The 19,945-nt window shown below is 36.8% G+C and overlaps 1 pseudogene across 1 annotated transcript in view; it reads left to right on the top strand.

The window, feature by feature from the left end:
- Positions 1-19,945, top strand: part of LOC145820233 (nuclear pore complex protein NUP107-like) — a 57,040-nt pseudogene that overhangs the window by 11,995 nt on the left and 25,100 nt on the right. The window contains exons 11-17 of the transcript XR_014361416.1: positions 11,356-11,591; positions 11,669-11,726; positions 14,903-14,991; positions 15,505-15,636; positions 16,710-16,763; positions 17,789-17,959; positions 18,064-18,273. The product of XR_014361416.1 is annotated as a nuclear pore complex protein NUP107-like (transcript). The remainder of the gene's footprint in view (positions 1-11,355; positions 11,592-11,668; positions 11,727-14,902; positions 14,992-15,504; positions 15,637-16,709; positions 16,764-17,788; positions 17,960-18,063; positions 18,274-19,945) is intronic.

A 19,945-nucleotide genomic window follows, 5' to 3' on the forward strand; every position in this document is an offset into this window, starting at 1 on the left:
ATGTCCATTGCGCTGTGCATACATGATGAACTAAAATATTTAAAACATTCAAACATACTTTTATCATATACATATTTAAATCTTAATACATCTCACACACATATATATAAGACTTAAAAAAAAAAAATACAAAGCTTAGCAAGCTTGACAAAATAAAACTAAAGCCTCATCACGGAGGCACTGCTTGGGTGGCTTGACAAAGGGCGGACTTCGAGGCAAACTTTAATGCTGATCTTCCACTTGCTCACTTACATATATATGAGAGAGGGGTGAGTTAGAGCCCAACGAGTAATACCTAAATAAAGAGGTTAATGAATGAAGTCCATAACAATTTATAACAATTTAAAAGTATGTCTTACAATTTTCAAAGCGAATCTTATATCATTTTCAAAACAAAGTATTTGCCATATTTTTACATTTCCAAATATCATATAACATCATTTTCAAAGCGAACATTTATTGTGTTGAAATCATACTTTTTCAAATGAAACATATATCTGAATCAAACAAAGCATTTTCCATATTGAATCCATTAACAAAACATTATACGTGGTACATCTAGTCGAATACGAAGGGCCCAAAAGCATAATCAAAGGGACCATGAAGGTCAACAAAGGAATCACATGAGTCTAAACGACGGGACCATCTATGTCAAGCAAAAGGACCACTTGGGCCAACATTAGAAATCTCTGTAACCAAATAATGAAGGGCCTTGGTATTATTTTCCCCAGGCAAGGGCCTCATCAACACAAGGCCATGGTATTGTTTCCTCCCAGGCGAGGGCATATTTCGTTAATCAAAGGGCCATGGTATTGTTTCTCCCAGGCGAGGGCCTTTTAATGGATGCCACGATTACATTTTAAAATCGGACATTCATTCATTCATTCATATAAAATAACATTTCATAAACATGATTCATATAACAATTTACAGAACACTTTTCGAACATATCTTTATAGAGATATTATTTACAGTGGGCTTGACTCGAACATAACTCCTCGGACACCCAACCTGCACAAAGCACACAAACGAACATATCGAAACACAATATTACTCTCTTGATCACATATAACTTCTCTTATTCTTTTCTTCCCTAATAAACCGAATTCTTGTTTCATGTATTCTTACTTATTCTTTCTTTTCAAATAAACTGATTTCTTACTTTGCTTCATAATCAATTAACTTTTGTTGGTTCTTAACTTATTAATCCTCAATGAGTCATAATTTATGTCTAAGAATGCTTGAGAAGAGATGAGAATGAAAATATAAAAAAGATGTAATTTTTCAAAACATGTTGAAACTGCCTGACCGCTCGAGCCACCTCTTGGTCGCTCGAGCGGACTGCACAGTCTGCAGAAATACTGGATGGGTCAAAAGTGCGCTCGAGCTAACACTTGGTTGCTCGAGCAACTAGCAAACATAAGGTGGGTTCGCTTGAGCCACCAATTGGTCGCTTGAGCGGTCTGGAAAGATTGCAAAAGTTTTGGAAGCTTGTAATGTTCGCTCGAGCCACTAATTGGTTGCTCAAGCGGTCTGTAAATTTTCTGGGTTTTCAAAACTGAAGATTTAGCTTCCAAACTTCATTTCAAAACTTGGGGTCATCCATGGCTTGTTTGAAATCATGAAAATACTTTGGAAAAATACCAATACATGACCCTTTAGGAATTATTTACTTAAAACCTCAATAATTTGCAAAAACTCGAATTAAATCTTTATGCATGTAAAGATTTTCCATACTTCTTTTCTTTAGAGAACAAAACATGAAATTGAATATGGAAACTTAATTTTTTGAAATAAATGCGATACAAAAGCTTTCATGCAACAATATTTCAAAATCCAAACCCAAAATCAAACTCATAAACTTAAAAACATGACATAAAAATTTCACGGGGAAGAAAACATTTGTTTACAAGGACTTTACAAATTAATTAAGTTAAGATATAATTCAAATGTTCGTCTTAGTTCTCTTCAAAACATAGAATCAATTCTTCAAAATTCTTGAAATCTAAAATGCATGTAAATTTAAGGTATCAAAACTTATAGCATTTGTTCATGTATGTGAAAATGAAATTCCATTTTATGCAAGGCAATATAAATCAAATCCAAAATGATTAATTTCCAAATAACTTCCAAAACCATGAACCTAGCTCAATTTCCTTCATTTTCTCCTTAATTTCTTCCAATTGCATGATGTTGATTCCAAACTCATCTTTAATTTTAAGTGTAATACAAAGATTCTACAAAAATCAAGCATGATTCCCATACCTTAAGCTCTAATTTCAGAAATTAAAGTTGATTCCCCCCTTGGGTCTTCTTCTTCTCTTCAAATCTTGAACTTCTCTTGGTAAAGGTGAGCTCTCTCTCTCTCTCTCTCTCTCTCTCTCTCTCTAAAATTGCCCAGCAGAAAACATGAGTAATGAAGTTACACCCTTGAACTCATCAGCAATACACATATACACACCCTACTTTTTCATTAGGGAACACGTGCACACACACAAACACACACTAGAATTCTTCCAGCACATCACTCACATACACACACACACACAGAATTCTCAGCGCGCACACAGAATTCTCAGCACACCCACACCCACACCCACACCCACAAATTCTAGACCATTCCACAATTCTATTTATGATTAAGATTAACTTAATTAAGCAACACCGAGTCTTAATAATTCTTGATTAGCACATAATTTAATTAATCATAATTAATTACAAATCCCACGTAATTTAATTAGTCGAATTAGCTTTAACTAAGGCCCGATTAAATATATTTAATTTTTACCAATCTGAATCAGATTTTTAATCAAACTCTCAACAGGCTCCAAATATCAAATTAAACTTATTGCCATCATCAATTTTGGTTTCTCAAATCACTAAGGCCTTCAATTTCAGATTAAACTCAAAATCTCTGTCAATAAATTACATATTCAAATTGGACACCTCATAAGTAAATTTAATTCATAATAATCATAATTCCCAATCTTCATAACTTAATTAACTCCAATTAATCAAATCTGAATTTTACTAAACTGAATTGAATATTTATTGAACTCCCAAATGGGTTAATACTTGAAATTAAACTGATTCAACTCGTCAATTTCACCTCCTTAAGTCATTTAGGTTTTCAATTTCTAATTCCAAAATAAATCCTTAATAGAATCATATACAAATCAGACTCCATAATTCTTATAAATCCCAAACTAAATCAGAATAATAACTAATTAAAATCCAAATCTCCTTAATTAATTAAATGCAAGATATTATATGTGGTGGGTCATTACAGAAGGGCTTTGGGTCTAGGTGGAGGAGGTGGGTTTGGGGGGGTGTGTCGTCATGCAATATGGCGGTCATTGTGAATGGTAATGCTGGGAATTCTTTTAGGTCATTGTGAATGTCGTCATGCAATATGTCACCATTTTGCTTATTTTAGTAGTTGATGTGTTGGGTAGAATCATCGTTCTAGCTAAAGAAAAGGATATTATCAAAGGATTTGTGGTGGGCTATGAAGCACGGGTGCGGGTACGGATATTGGTACGGGTACGATACGGGTATGCCGATATGGCAAGACTTAAAAAAAATAGGATACGGGTACGGCTGGGGTACGCCAATAAGTTTTTTATTTTTTTATAATTTATAATTTGAGATCCAATCTATAAATTAAAGTTCAATACCAAAACTAAAAGGAGAAATTATAAAACCAAAAGAGAAATCATGGTTCAACAATACCAATACCAAAGCAAAGTCTATAAGCTATTTTAATGCCATTAAATAGGAGAAATTACAAAATAAAGTTTCATTTCAAAATCAAGCTAAGCAAAATTTAAAAACTTGAAGCTTTAGTTTTCACTTTTATCAACTTCATCATTGAATAATATATCTTTCATCTCTAGCACATCATGTAAAGGATTTACAATTTCAAGTAAATAAGAATTCTCTAATAAATTAAACGTATCCCCACCAATGTCTCATAGCTTGATGTACTCTTGATGTACCCATGAAGTACCTATCCAGTACCCAACTATCAAAGAATGTATAAAAAGTACCCAGTATGTATTTCGAGTACTCGGTACGCATGCAGTCCTATCGGTACGATTACCAGTACCTGGTAAGTACACGGTACGAGTATAACAATATTTTCGGAGTACCCATGCTTCATAAGTGGTGGGTAGGGATAGGATTGGTGTCACCCATTACAATTTGCGGATGACACTATCTTTTTTTCATCAAAGGAGGAGGGTAAGGTTGGCAATTTGCTAATGCTTTTGAGAATCTTTGAAATTGTGTCGGGGCTCAAGGTTAATCATAGTAAGAGTAGTGTTGTGGGTATTAATTTGAAGTCTACCTATGAGCAAAGGATGGAAGATATGTTGGGATGTCCCATTGAGTAGTTTCCTCTCAAATATTTTGGGCTTCCATTGGGAGGAGATCCTAGATCGGCATCTTTTTGGGAGCCTGTACTTGTCAAAATTGGGAAAAGATTAGAGGGTTGGAAGCAATCCTTGTTATTCCCCCCGCCCCCGGGGGGGGGGGGGGTACAGTCCGTGTTGGGTTATGTTCCTATTTACTTCTTATCGTTGTTCAAGATTCCGGTCAACATTGCGAGGAAAATAAATTGATAAGAGATTTTCTTTGGAAAGGGTGCGATGAGGGTAAAAGGGATCATCTAGTTAAGTGGGAGGTTGTTTCTCTTCCTAGGGATAAAGGGGCATTGCTATAGGAAACATTGTTACTAGGAACATTGTCTTCTTGAGTAAGTGGTTATGGAGATTTCCTGTTGAAAGAATGTCACTATGGTATTCTATCATTAAAAGCAAGTATGAAGTTCAGGCCATATCCACAAGTGTCCAATTTCCTATCATTGAAAGTGGGGAATGGGGTGAGTATCTGATTTTCGGAGGATGTTTGGTTTAGGGGATTCCTCGTTCAATTGAGCTTTTCCTCTCCTTTACAGATTGGTTTGTACTCGGGATGTTTCAATAGCATCGGTGGCATGTTCTAATGTGGCACCTATTTCTTGGAATCTTGGTTTTCGTAGGAATTTAAATGATAGGGAGGTTGGCGAGTTGGCTTCTTTGTTGTCATTGATTGATGGGGTTTTTCTTTCTTCCTCTTGTGATAGTAAGGTTTGGAATATCAATTCTTCAGGGGTCTTTTCTTGTAAATCTCTGTTCAATAAATTCATTGATGATCCCTCTGTCCCTTTGTTTCCTCTTCATAAGAAAATTTGGAAAGCAACTGTTCCTCATAAAGTGAAGTTTTCATGTGGTCCTTATCTCAAAAGGGTGTCACAACCAATGACCTTTTCTAAAGGAGAAGGTCCAATAACTTTCTTTGTCTTCAATGGTGTGTGATGTGCAAGAGGAACTCAGAATCGGCAGATCATCTATTTTTGGACTGCCCGGTGGCTTTTGCTTTATGGCAGCATTTGTTTGGCCTACGTGATGTTTAGTGGGTTGCTCCGTGGGACTGCATTCATATGCTTCGTGTTAGGTTTGATGGGTTTGGCGGCAACAAGAGAGCTTGTGTTTGCTATTTTCTGGACTATCTGGTTGGAGAAAATGCACGAATCTTTCACAGCAAAAAATCAGATGAGGAGGCTTTGTGGAATAGGGCGGGATATTCGTCTTTATTTGGCTTCATATTTGGCTTTGTGGAATTTTTGGCTTCCTTTTGAAGGAGTTTCATTTTTCTTGATTTCTAGAGATTGGGCTGTTGTTTGCCATCTCTAGTGCTAGGAGTTTAGTGAAATTTGTTTTGATTGTTCTGCCTTTTCTTTCTCTATTTGTTTGAGGGCTTCTTGTCCTCTCCTCACATTTTTCTTTTTTAATAAAATTCTTTGTTGATGCTCAAAAAAATGTTTCTAGAAACTTTCGCCACTCTGTGTTTCATCCTTCAACTATTAATTTTATTTAGGCTAATTACACCCCTTGAGATTTAAGTTAAAATACGAACTGCCTCCTATAGTTTTGAAAATTACAAATATCCCCTTGCCAAATTTTTTTATTAACAAAATTAACAAAAAAAATAAAATTCTTAACTACTCTCCTATATTAAAAACAGTTAACTGACTGGATGATTTATTAATAAAAGGGGTCATTGGTTATGCAATTAGAAACTTGAAGGGGCGGGATGTAATTTCCAGAACGATAAGGGATAATTTGTATTTTAAGCAAATCTCAGGGGGTGTATTTGTAAGTTACCCTTTATTTTTATTTAGTCCCTAAAGATATTAAGTTCTTGTTAAAACCTAATTTGCTGGGCAAAAAGTCATTTTAATATTTGAACAATTTAAACCACATGACCAAACAATCATTTTTTTGTTTGCTAATTTGAAATGAGGGTTATAGAAGATGGGTGTATGGTTGTAGAGTGTAAGTTGTCTAATATAGTAGTTGTATGATTTAGGCTATGTTTGGCAATAGATAACAAAGCTACATTTTTTCGCAAACCTTTTTTTTTTTTTTTTTCTCTCTTAAGTATTTTTTTAAAAAAATTTGTGCCATAACGTTTTACTTTTTAGGTTTGTCAAGTCTAAATGGATCTTAAAAGTAGGAAAAATTTGAAAAATTCCAAGAAAAGTTCACTAGAGAAAAAAACTCAAAAAAGTCAATTTTAATGTTTTTTTTTTAAAGTTGCTTTTCAAGTCTATCTAGTCTAGTAGGACATAAAAGTGAACTTTTTTGAATTTTTCTTTTTATAAAAGTTCACTAAAGACCAAAAAAACCAATAAAAAAACTACTAAAAAAGCAATTGCCAAACCCACTATTAGGTTGTCCAAACTGTGAAATTATCTTTTTGCCTAGTAGATTAACTTTTCCTCATTATTGATTTGGATGGGCCATCTCTAATTGAACCATATGAACTGAAATCAAAATTTTAGGGATTAACTAGATAAATTGATAGTTTAGGGATGAAATAGAAAAAAAACGACAATAGTTTGGGGGATAAAATTGAAATTAACCCTGAAAAATATTTAGTAAACTGATACAAGAGGTGGTTGATATTGCAAATAATTAATCTTTGTAATTTGGTTTTCTTGAATTGCTGCAATGAAAGGAGAATTAGTTGTTGACCTGTCGTATTGTTATCTAGTTGAATAACTGTTTAAATGTAGCTGTAGAAGGGCAATGAAGTAGCAGAATGGTGAGATCAGTTTGTCTATTTTTTGATGTCACATTTACGGGGTAAAGTCCGTTTTCTTTGAGGAGACAATTTTATATTATTATCTTATACAAGACTACTGTAGGTACCTATACCACGCCCGACACGTGGCGAGCCCTTCGGGCACCGCATCATTGTCATCACACCCCCACATGGGAAACCTCTAAGGCACCACTGTCAATTGAGATTGCATGCCTAGCCTAAGTCGAGGCATGCACACCATCAAGTATGGAGAGCTCCAAGACAAATGAGCTAGGCTGTCAGCTTGCCTACGCGCTCATTGAGGACCTAGACTCACTTGCATGCCAATTTGGGTTCTTACTTACCCACGCTCTCTTGGAGGCCTAAAGTTGAGCCCTATGAAGCACCGACACGTCCCCAGGCACTGCGTACGAGTGTCGGACACGTGTCGGACATTGACACGCGTCGGACACGCGGTAGACACGTGTCCGACACTCTCTCTAACGTGTCTTTTTTTTGAAATCTTCCAGTCTGACACGCCATGGACATGGCAAGACACTTTCCGGACATGCCTGAGGGGGATCGAAAAGCCCTAACTGTTGGAGAGGAGACAGAGAAAGAGAGAAGGAGATCGACGGAGACAGGGAAAGAGAGAAAGAGATCGACGGAGACAGAGAAAGAGATCGACAGAAGCAGAGAAAGAGATCGAGGGAGGAGAGGAGAGAAAGAGATCGAGGGAGAGAAGCCTAACCTGTTTCAGATCAATCCAAGAAGCTGAGGTATTCTACTTCTTCTCTTCTTCTCCTTTTTCTCTCCATCTTCTCTGGTCTTCTTCTTCTCCTCTTCATTTTCTTCCTCTCCTCCTCCCTTTCGTCTCTCCCTTTTCTGACTCTGTCTGTCTCTGCTTTTTGACTTCATTCTCCCTCTCCTTTATTCTCTTTTATATTTTTTTTCGTTTCTCTCTCCCCTTCTTTTTTTTTCTTTTTTCTTTTGTTTTATACTTATTTTTTTTGTTAAACTTAAAATTCATAAAATAAATTATTTTTATTTTAAAAAACTCATTTTTTATTAATTTTTTTTAAAAATTATGTTATTAATTTTATTATTATTGTGATTTGTGTAAGAATTAATGATTTTATTTTTATTTTAGACATATAATAAATAAATAAAATTATATATATTAAACGTGTCCCCAGCGTGTCGTGTCCCCTATTTTTTGAAAAATTGCGTTTTCGAGTATTCGTGTCGTGTCTTGTGTCCGTGTCCGTGCTACATAGGTTGAGCCCTTGGCTGCCTATTCAGTCCTTTGGCCAACATATGCTTGCATAGCAGCCTAAGGCTTGCCTTAATGTCACTCATTCTACTCAACCACTTGGCTTTCTAGGCTGGGAGTTGGGCCTAGGCAACCTCGCTTGGGGACCATCGGAGGACTGTGGACTGGAGGCTAAGACCATGGTACCGTCAAGGTTTTGCTTGGCTGTCTCCTTAGAGAGAGGCAATGTGGACCTTATATCCATGCCTCTACATGCATGATATGTTGCCTTTGAAGATATCAGACTTGTCACCCTAGATGACAGCCAAGTTTATATCAGCTTCTTGAGGTGAGGGGAGCCCGCCACCTGCCCCTCAAGTTGCTTGGGCTCCTCCAATACTAGAGGAGCTTATATAACGTATCATACATGCAACGACCACGATCATCATACAACAACCCTACTATAACTACACAAACTCCCAGAGCACGTTTGGTACGATGGAATGGGCTTAAATAGGATGTCCATTCTAACTTTGCATTCCATTTCCCATGTTTGGTATGTCTTATCTAAGTGAGAATAGTCATTTCAATGGAATTGTTATTCTAACATGTGAGAATGCCCATTCCTTTCTCTAACCCAAGGAATAGCCATTCCATTCTATCATAGAATCACCATAAAACATTATCAGTTAGCTACGACCACCATTCCCTTCTACTACCACTCCCTCCCACCATTGCCACCATCGTTACTACTATTGCCATCGCCACAATCACCACCGCCACCACCCTATTGCCGCCACCATCACTACCACTACTACCGTTACTACATTATCACCACCACCATCGCCGCCACAACTGCAAGCACATCACCACCACAACCACTGCATCACCACCACACCTCCACAACCACTACCATTACCTCCATGACCACCGCCACCGCCACCCTACTACGCCATCGCTGCCACCACCACCAATACCACCATCACCACAACTACCACTGCTACAACCGCCACCTCCACAATCACTACCACCATCATCAGAATCACTACCCTACTACCTCTGTTTTTACCATCACCACTGCCTTTACTGCTAGAACCATTACCTTACCACCACGTTAACAAAAAGCACACCACCGCCACCATTATTGCAAGAACCACCACTCTACTACTGCTACCCACCAACACCACCATCGTCACTGCCACAACCATTACCTTACCACTACTATCACCATTTTTACAAAAATCACACCACCATTATCATGAGAACCATCACTGTACTACCACTACTTGCCATCATCACCGTCGCCGCCACAACCAACACCACCACCGCCACAACCACCACAACACCACCACAACACTAGCTTACCACCACCACCATCATAGTGACCTACCACCACCACCATCCTAATACCACTACTATCACGGCCACCGATGCCGCCACCAATACCACCACTCACACCATTGCTTCACAACTATCATAATCTGTATGAATTTTTAACTTGTTTGTTACTAGCTTGTTAAAAAAAATAAAAATAAATAATAAATAAATAAAATATAAAAAATATTCCATTCCATTAATTTAAAGGCATAACCAAACATGAGAATAAGAATTATCATTCTATTTCTATGTCATTCCATGTTGGCAACCAAACAATGGAATGGGAATGAACATTCCATTCCATTCAACCTTGCATTCCATTCCCATACTGATTCCATTCCTTCGTACCAAACATGCTCTAAGTGTTCAAGGTCTCTCACTACGCTCCCCCATCTCTAAGCCTGCTTTGGTCTTCTGTTTCTCCACCTCCAGTGCTCTCAAACCACTAAAGTGCTCTTCATTTTCCCAGAGGTCTTGCAACCGACCACCTCTAACCTCACTTACCCACAACTACCAAGCACACAAAATGCTATTTGAAACTTCTAAGTTTTCATTGTGGTTGTATTCACCAATTTTCGCAATGACAGCTTGGTTCACAGCCTCAAGGCTCAACCTATGTATATTGATATTATACAAAAAGATAAAAGCTCAGCCATACAACATCTAAGGCACCTTTTTATACTGTAGTTCTTTCCAATTCTATTTAATACCACTTGACCAACATCTTATCTAATCCCAATCTTCAAACCACGTTGAGCTTTTCAATAATTTTCAACAAGGCACAATTTTATTTAACTTCTGCTTTGGTTGTAGGCAGATACTTCAGACCTAGAAGCTTATACTTTACAAGAAGCACCTCTTGCGAAGGGGTAATAAACTTTCAAGGCCCTCTCTTAACAAGTTGTATTTGGCCGTGATTGGATAATAGAGTTGGGCCCTATTTGGAAAAAAGGATTGGGGCTAAAATAGCTTATAAAAACAAAAAAGGCTAAAATAGGCAATAAGACAAAATGTCACATCCTACACATCAATCAATCAATCACTTTTCTCTCACAACCATATATTCAACTACTAAAAAATTCACGAATCATCACAAACACGACTTTTTTTCATCTCATAAAATAGCCAAAAAATCATAAAAGCCTACTAAAATAACCAAGTTCCCTAACGAGGCCTTAGTGGTATTTTTAGCCATTATGAGGTCAATAGAGTATCATTCCAATAAACCCCCACCTTTTGAAGGGAGAAAAATAACGATCACGCCACATATTTGCCTTCACAACAACCACATTGTATTGTTGTTTATGCTCATCGCTTTCCATTGTCATGAATACTTTCTCATACTATACTAGTAGACAACTTAATCAAGTTCTGTGAATAAGCAATGTGTTAAGTTTAGAGCTTGAGGCAGTGAATTCTGATTCGTAGTTTAAATACGTAATTTGTTTAAATTGCTCAAATCTTGAGGTTTAGCTGCTTCCTTTGCAATATTTCTAGGCAGTTTTATTTGCGTTGATCTTCATTTCTTCTCATTTTCTTGCCCTGTTACTTATGTAGTTTATAGTTATCTTGGAAATTAAATTCCAATGCTTTTGCAGTCAGCATGTTGGGCGATGGCCAAGTCATGGCTTGATGTTCAGGTGGATCTTGAACTAGCCCGCTTGCAACCAAGTGGAATGGATCAATTTAAAACTTATGAAGATGCAATTGACAGAAGTCATGGACAAGGAAACGGTGTTTCTCCATCTACAGTTGGACCAGAAAATTGGCCACTACAAGTTCTGAATCAGCAACCTCGGCATCTGTCTGCGCTTCTTCAGAAACTCCATTCAAGGTATACGTCGTCAATTTATTACGGTTTTCTAGTGGGGTATATTAGTATTTGATAATTCTATTTTTTGCATGATTTAGCGACTCAGTACATGAAGCTATTACTCAAGAATGCAAGGAGCAGCACCGGCAAATTGAAGTAAGAGCATCTTCTTAGCAAAAGACTTTAGCATACTTGAATATTCAAATGCCACTTCTTTATACGGATTGATTTTGAACTCTAAAATGAAGTCTCACGGGCCGCCTGTTCCACTATAAATAAGGGTGGTTATGACTTGCTGGAAATGATGTCTTGTTGATAGTTAACTTGTTTGATGGACTGCCTAAAAGCAGATTGTTTTGCAGTAATATAAGGATCAAGCCACCTATTGCTGGTTTCAATCATCAAAGTTTATTTTAGGCTGTGTTTGGATCATAGATTTAGGTAGAGATTTGGAAACGGAAAGAGAAAAGGTACAAGTTAGTGAATTGTGAATGAAATATAGCTACATTTCACCAACATTTCCTTTTCCTTTTCCAAACTCTTACCCAAATCTATGATCCAAACACAAGCTTAAGGAATTTAATTCTGCTTTACTGGCTCTCACATCCTAAGCATGCATGAAAACTAATACATTGCACAATTACATAGTAATAACCGAATTAGCAATATTTAGACCATTCAATATCTCTATGTAGGAACAATATTTAGCCATGTTGAGTAGTAGATTATGAGTTCTATTCTACACAAATTATGCATATTCCAAAGTTAATTGGATATAAAGAAACTTCATGGTCGTTGTTGACTAGGTGACCAAACATGTTACGACACATTTGATGTTCAACATGCGTGAGATAGTATGCAAATGATATCATTTATTTGACAAATAAGGGGGGCAAACTTTTAGGTTAAAATTGTGGGGACACTACTGAATCTAAAGGTTTTAGGTTAAATACGACAAAAACAAATTATGTGGAATGCAATTTTAGCGAACTTAGAAATAAAGGTAAAGATCGAGTAAAACTTGAGGAGGGGTAAGTGGTACCCAAGAGTGGTCAATTTTTGATGTTTTGAGTCAATTATTCATAAAGATTGAGGAAAATGTGGCTCATAGAAAGAATTAGAGTTGGTTGGATTGCTATAACTTATAAGGCATTTTGAGAAAAAATGAATTTTCCTCGATGTCCGACTCAAATTCAAATAAATTTTGAGATTCTCAACCATTGCCGACAGTAGGATTGGTGAAACCATTCGTAATGTGATCAGATTGGGCGGGTTGGGTGATTCGGCCTTTTGAACACCCCTAAGTTAAAAGTGGCACCAACTCATGATAAAATGGAAGAAGGCCGTTTGCGATGGTATGACTATGAAGCAGAGTCCCACATTGCATGGGGTATGAAACTAATGTGCATTATATAAGCATGTGCAACCTGGACCAACATGCGCACATGTAAGGAGGACTCATTTGATTCACATTGAGCTATGTTGCACGGACACGGACACGCGACACGATACGGACACGACACGGACACGCAAAAACGTAAATTTTCAAAAAATAGGGACACGACACGCTGGGGACACGTTTAATATATATAATTAATTTTATTTATTATATGTCTAAAAAAAAAATTATTAATTTTTATACAACTACAATAATAATAAAATCAATAAACATATTTTTTTAAAAAAATTAATAAAAAATGAGTGTTTTTAAATAAAAATAATTTATTTTATTAATTTTAGGTTTAATAAAAATAAAGATAAAAAAAGAAAAAAAAAAGAAAAAAGAAAAAAAGGAGTGAAGGAAATAAAAGAGGAGAGAGAGAGAGAGAAACGTGTGAAATAAAAAAAAGAGGGGAAAGTGAAGCAAAAGGGGAAAGTGAATCAGCAAAAGGGGAGGAGGAGAGAGAGAGAGAACAGGAGAAGTCGAAGAAGAACAGGGAGGAGAAGAAGGAGAAGCAGATGGAGACAGAAGAGGACGAGGCGAAGAAATGGAGACAGAAGAATACCTCAGCTTCATCATTGATCAGAACAGGTTAGGCTCCTCTCTTCTCCTCCCTCTTATCTCTTTCTCTGTCTCTTTCTCTGTCTGTCTCCTCTCATCTCCTCCCTCGATCTCCGTCTTCTCTCGTTCTTTGATCTCTTTTGCTGTCTCCTCTTCTCCCTCGATCTCTTTCTCTCTTTCTCTATTTCAGTTAGGGTTAGGGCTTCGATTCGATTCACCTCAGGCGTGTCCGAAAGTGTCACAGCGTGTCCATGGCGTCTCCCACTACAAAAATTCAAAAAAAAAAAGAGGACACGTTAGAGAGAGTGTCGGACACGTGTCCACCGCGTGTCCGACGCGTGTCCGTGTCCGACACGTGTCCGACACTCGTACGCAGGCCTAGGGAACGTGTCGGTGCTTCATAGACATTGAGTGGTAAAAGAAGTAAAAGGCCCAGGAGGAGATGGATTGAGATGATAAGAAAAGACATAATTGATTTGGAAGATACGACTTAAAATATTGCCAGCTAGGGGAAATGACCATATATCCTACCGCATGTAATAGGGAAAAAGTTTGTTTAGGTGAGTTGAGTAATTGGGTGCAGAAAGAACACAATTCTAACATGTGTTATTTGGTCCTGTCATTTATGAGGTGTTTTGTACTCTATTGCTTAATATAATTCAGTTCCCTCTTTGGATGAGAAAAAGCAAAGGGTTTACAATATTTTGGTGACGAACCTATTGCTAGCAACTCATTGGTATCATATTGCCTTTACAATATTTTGCTGATTATCTGTTTAGCACAGCAGGTCTATTGTGCATTCATTGGATTACTTGTGTATCTCCTTTCTCGCCTCTATGTATTTCCATGTTTAATGGAAGAATTTCACGCCTTATCTTACTTTTGGCAGTTTTTTATTTTTTATTTAAAAAAAAAAAACCTAATGTAGGTCCCTATACACCATGTCATGAATCATGACATCCGTGTGACCTGTTGATGAATTACATATATTTTTCTGCTGCTTGCTTGTGTGTATTGTGTTGGGACACAAGGCTTACTTTGGTTTGGTTCTTGTGTATATTGTTCCAAGAAACAAGTTTGGAGCACCACTATTTGTTTTATTGTTTTTCTCTTCCTGACTTCTCTTTTTTCAAAGTCCTTGCATTGTATGTTTGCTTGCTCTGTTTAATTTTAATAAAAACAAAGTATCTATGCTTGGTCATTTTTGCTTTCTACTATAGAAAGAAGTTTTTGCTTTTCTGTATACATAAGCAAATGTGGCAATTGTTTTAGTTTCCTCGGTTTGAATATGTCATTGGCCAGTCTTCTCTTACTGAACATTGATGTCCAGATGAATCTTATGATGGGGGATATACCGCATCTGCTAGACGTTATGTGGTCATGGATATCACCATCCGAAGATGGGGAAAACGTCTTCAGGTGATTTTTTACTTTTTATCGGCATTTAAAGTTAGAGTCCTGTTTCTAGAGACAAACCTTTGTTGTCTTTTAGATGTTCATGTGCCTATAACTTGTTATGGTCCTTCCAATTTGTGGCCACCTGTTATATTAGTTATATTCTTTTTGTGATTAACGAAATAGATGTAAAATCCAAGTCGTCATTCACAGCTTTGTGTTGATCTATTTGAAAGCTAGACCATGATAGGTGGCTGAAATATACTGCCAAATGCTTAAAAAGAAAACATCCTAAAATAACTCTGTTGATGTTTCTTACAGGCATTCGAAGTAGCATTCTGTTTCACTATGGACCATGTTTGGAAATTTTTCTTCCATTTAAAAAAAGTAAATAAATAAAAGTGAAAAGAACATTCCGTGCACATGCATGCATGCATCCGTGTTTGCTGAAACACTATTTGTTATTATAAACATTCATCCACCCGAGCATGGGATACTCATGTCATTGAGCTGGCTGTGCTTTTTGCTTTCTCTCAGGCCTCATGGTGATCCTCAGATGATTCGTTTTGGTGCACACTTGGTTCTTCTGCTTAGATACTTACTTGTGGAACAAATGAAGGGTGCTTTCAGAGAGAAGATCATGACTGTTGGTGACCTCATTCTTCATATGTCAGCGTTTCTGAGCCATGCTTATTAATCATTCATTCTTACAGATCAATAGATTGTCATACCTAAAATAATTGTCACAGTGGAGTTATCTTTTTAACATGGTTAGAGTTGGACAATAGTGTTTTACATAAAAAAAACAAAGCCCAATTAGTACACATTAATGTGTTTGGGAGGAGAAAGATTGGGTACACACCTAACTTTTGGCATAGTGCACAAAGTGGTTGCCCCGTGACTTGAACCCGTAACCTCAAGGTTATTAGGTCAAGGTTTTACCATTGGACCAATGGTCACCCCTGGACAATAGTATTTTACATGTGTCTATTATTTTTATTTGTGCCTTTTGTTTTGTTGTTTGTCCTCAGAGTTATCAAGGTAGAGAGTCCAGCTATGTCATGTTCATTTGCAATTATCATTTGAAAGAACATATAAAGATGATACAGTAGAACAATTCGTCTTCATATTCGTTTTTGATAAGTAAGATAGTTGCACGGGCGGCAGGAGAAAGCACTCTAACAAGTAACAACTGATGGTAATTATTTATTAAAAATGAAAGAGTTACAGTTTTAAAGCATAGAATCAAGTTGGTTTCTTTAGAGAGTAACTGTATTAAAGCTAATTAGCGTTATCGAACACAAGTAACAACTGACATGTGACGTATTGTATAGAAAACCAAATGTCAATTGTTGTAATGGATTTCAGTTAGAAATTTTTTGGTCTGTATTTGCTTTTTGGTTTGTAAGACCTTGGTCTTTAGATTCTATAATTTGTACCAGTAATTTTCTGCTTGTCCATTATATAAAGGACATGATGGCATCCATGTGGTCAAGTTGATTCATTTGAGAATCTCTTGGATGAGACTTGGCTTCATACGCCTGAAATGTGTGCCATCCGTAGATAGGATGGCTTACTTGCCTTGTGAAGAATGACGAAGGTTATGTTTTTTTTCCATTATATGATTTGGTAATATGTTAAACAAAGTCAGATACAATTGTCTACATTAGCTTGGTATTGCCATGCATTGGGAGACATTATGTGCAACCATTAACTGGGAAATGCAATTTCTAATTTTCCAGGTATGCGATATTTCTATTTTCAAAGCACCATGAAGAGTTGGTTGGCATCTATGCTTAATGAAACTTTGGAAACTGGACTCACTTCAATGATATAAGAGTTAAAAAGTTTGTATGATTTGTTTTGTGTATAGCATTACTCATTCTTTTGTTCTCCCACTTGTTCATTCCTTTTCCTTTATGTTTGATTTATTTAGTCTTTTTTTTTTTTTTTTTTTTTTTCCAAATTTTTTTGGCCGGGCTGGAGTTGATGCTTCTTTAGGCTTGTGCACAATTTACAGGTGCCTCAATTGTGCTTCACTATTTATTATTGGGGGAATCACCGAATAGTGGGACAGGAAAAAAAAAAATTTACACAAAATGGAGGGGTGCAACTCCCCAGTGTTTGAGTTGCAGCCCCATCAAGAAATGAGTTGCACCCTCCTGTGTTTTGTTAATTTTTTTTTTTTGGTCCTCCACCCTGTATTGTAATTCACCCTAAATAGAACTGAAGACGGCCATATAGTTGGAGGTGGAAATTTCAATCTAGGATTGAGTATTTTTTACAGATGCGTTACTGAAAGAAGAGAACTTCTAGAAAATACTATAGCTCGGAAGAAAACAGTATTGGTCTTTGTAACGGTCCTATGTCCTCTCTATATATTAACAAAAGTGGAATTTTTTTTTTTGTGTGTGTGTGTGCATACGGTTAGATATTTTTTGTTTCTAAACATGCTCATTACGTTTGTATTGTATAAATGTACACTATTTTGCAAACATAATGAGCATGTTTATTCTGTGAATGCAGTGATAATGTTACTGTGCCCAGGTTTTCTCAGCTAAACTATGTTAGCAAGATTATCCGTGTTGTAATTAAGGAGGTGTATGGTTGTTTCTTTTGAAATGAGGAGCCTTGGCTTCTTTATTTCGTTGGCCTATGGGTACTGTACTGTGAACAGTTTCATAACTGTTCTCTTTGTTCATTTGCTGTAAAATATCCCACTAGCTGTGTGATAAACATGCTTCTAATTTCCCTTTTCAACAAATTGTGTGTAGAACTGGGAGGGAAAATGCTGTGCTACCAACTATCCTGGATACACAGATTATAAGATTCTTAAATATGAAGTTGTGAGTTTGTTTTTAATGTGGTAACATGTTGCTTTTTCTTTGGCCAGTGTGCATGTCAAATATAAAATCTTCGTTTCTGGTATTGAGTACTTACCATTTTCTCTTGGAGATGATTTGAAAGGCAGTTTCGAAGAAATTGTTGAGAGGTTTTTATCTATTTCCTTGACATTAGTTTTATTGTTTGAGACAGGGTGAATTGAATAGTATTATTTTTATAACTGGGGAGTTCATTTACAACCTACTCTAACAGGGTTCTGTCAAGATCTCGGGAAATCAAAGTTGGAAAATATGATAAATCATCTGATATTGCTGAGCAACATCGGTTGCAGAGTCTTCAAAAGGCTATGGTTGTACAATGGCTCTGCTTTACACCTCCCTCCACTATTAATGAGGCTCAGGCTTCTAGTGCCAAACTTCTCCGAGCACTGCTACACAGTTATATATATATATATATATATTTGTACTTCTATTTGTATTTGGTCCCATAAAAATTGCAACGGGTCTCTTCTATTTACACGGACAGTTTTCTACATGCACAAAAATCGGAAAAGTGGGAGGATTATCTCAAATGTTAGAGAGGTCAATCAATATACATCTACCAACTCAAGTCTGTAGGTATTAGGTATCGGGTATCAGAGGTGGTGATGCAGAATATAAGAGGCTCAAGGAAAGCTAAATTCAAAGAAGCGATGATATTTAGACATTGGCATGATTTCAAAAAGAAAGTTATAGGAATTTTATATAATTATGTTTATAGTATTATTAAAGTCTAATTTTATGATTTTTTTTTTTTTGTTTTCTAGTCTTTTTAAGTCAAAAGGTATTTTAGTAATTTCAAATTTGTTGACATGGGCTGCAGCGATTGCCCATGAGTTGTCTTATGGGTCCAGTTATTTAATTGGTTTTTATTTATGCTTTTTATTTGGTCTTAAGTTGGTTTTGGAAGTCAAAAATAGTTTTAGTAGTTTTCTTTTTTGATTCTAGTTGGTTTAGGAAGTCTCCTAGTTCTATATAAAGCCATCTAATGATTATAATTTAATGGAGTCGATATATTAAAAATATTTCAATGCTTTGAAGCTTTCTTATGGACTGTGAAAGCTCCAAAATCCATTAGGGTTTGATAATAACTGAGAAAGCTTTCTTAGTCCCAATAATAACAAAGGGATTTTAGGATTGATTCCTAAACTTATCTTCTTTTCACATACCCTAGTTATTAATATTGGGTTACTATTCACAGCCCTCAAAAAGTGCACTTTTCAACCTCAAAGCCCTATCCATTCACCCCCAAATCAACTTTAATCCCTTCCTATACCTATTAGCTCTTAATTTAACTGTTAAAGCTTAAATTACTCACTGTTTAGGTCATCATAGGAGTTGCATGGGTAGGCATGATATCTTGGGAGGTGTATCAAGGCATGTAGCAGGCGAGAGTGAAAGGTCAATGTCCCCTCTCGTTAAGCCTAGTCAAGGTGGAGTTATTTTCTTAGGGTGGCCAGTTAACCTTGACAAACCCTTGATCCTAGCCTCCAATCTATAATCCTTAAATGATCTCGAGTAGTGAATGCCTAGGGAGACATAGGGAGTGCACAAGGGAGACATAGGCAAGCTGAGGACCAGGTTATATTGATTGAGTCGAGATAGTCATTCTCGAGTGTTCCTAGTAAGAATGAGGTACAAAGAACAATGGTCAACATAGGCTCTAGGCAAGCTGGGTGCTCTAGAGCCACGGTGTTATTGAGTAGGTTATGGCTAAGCAGTGAAATCGGCTTTGCCACATATGCTCCCAACCATGCATTGTGCTCTTCATACTTTGACTCATTCACTTTGGAGCGCTTGCCTGTTAGGGCGGCACCTGCTTTAGTGAGCTAAGCATCCATACTTGGTTTGTTTACTTAAGCTAGGCATACAACCTCAATTTGTCTTGTGAGGACATCGTCGGGTCTCCGAGCTTTGTCATGTAGAGGCATGGTGATAATATCGTGGTGCTCGTAGGGCTCACCATATGTCGGGGTGGTATAAGTACTCACAGCGTCAAAATCCTTTCGTGATATTGCTTGACCAAAATTTCAAGTCCCATAATCGATGACTGGTGGAATTGTGAGTCTTCTTTTGTCCCCTGTATGCATGCTATA

Source organism: Camellia sinensis, chromosome 2 (assembly GCF_055761805.1).
Source record: "Camellia sinensis isolate YWXY chromosome 2, ASM5576180v1, whole genome shotgun sequence".
Lineage (NCBI taxonomy): Eukaryota > Viridiplantae > Streptophyta > Magnoliopsida > Ericales > Theaceae > Camellia > Camellia sinensis.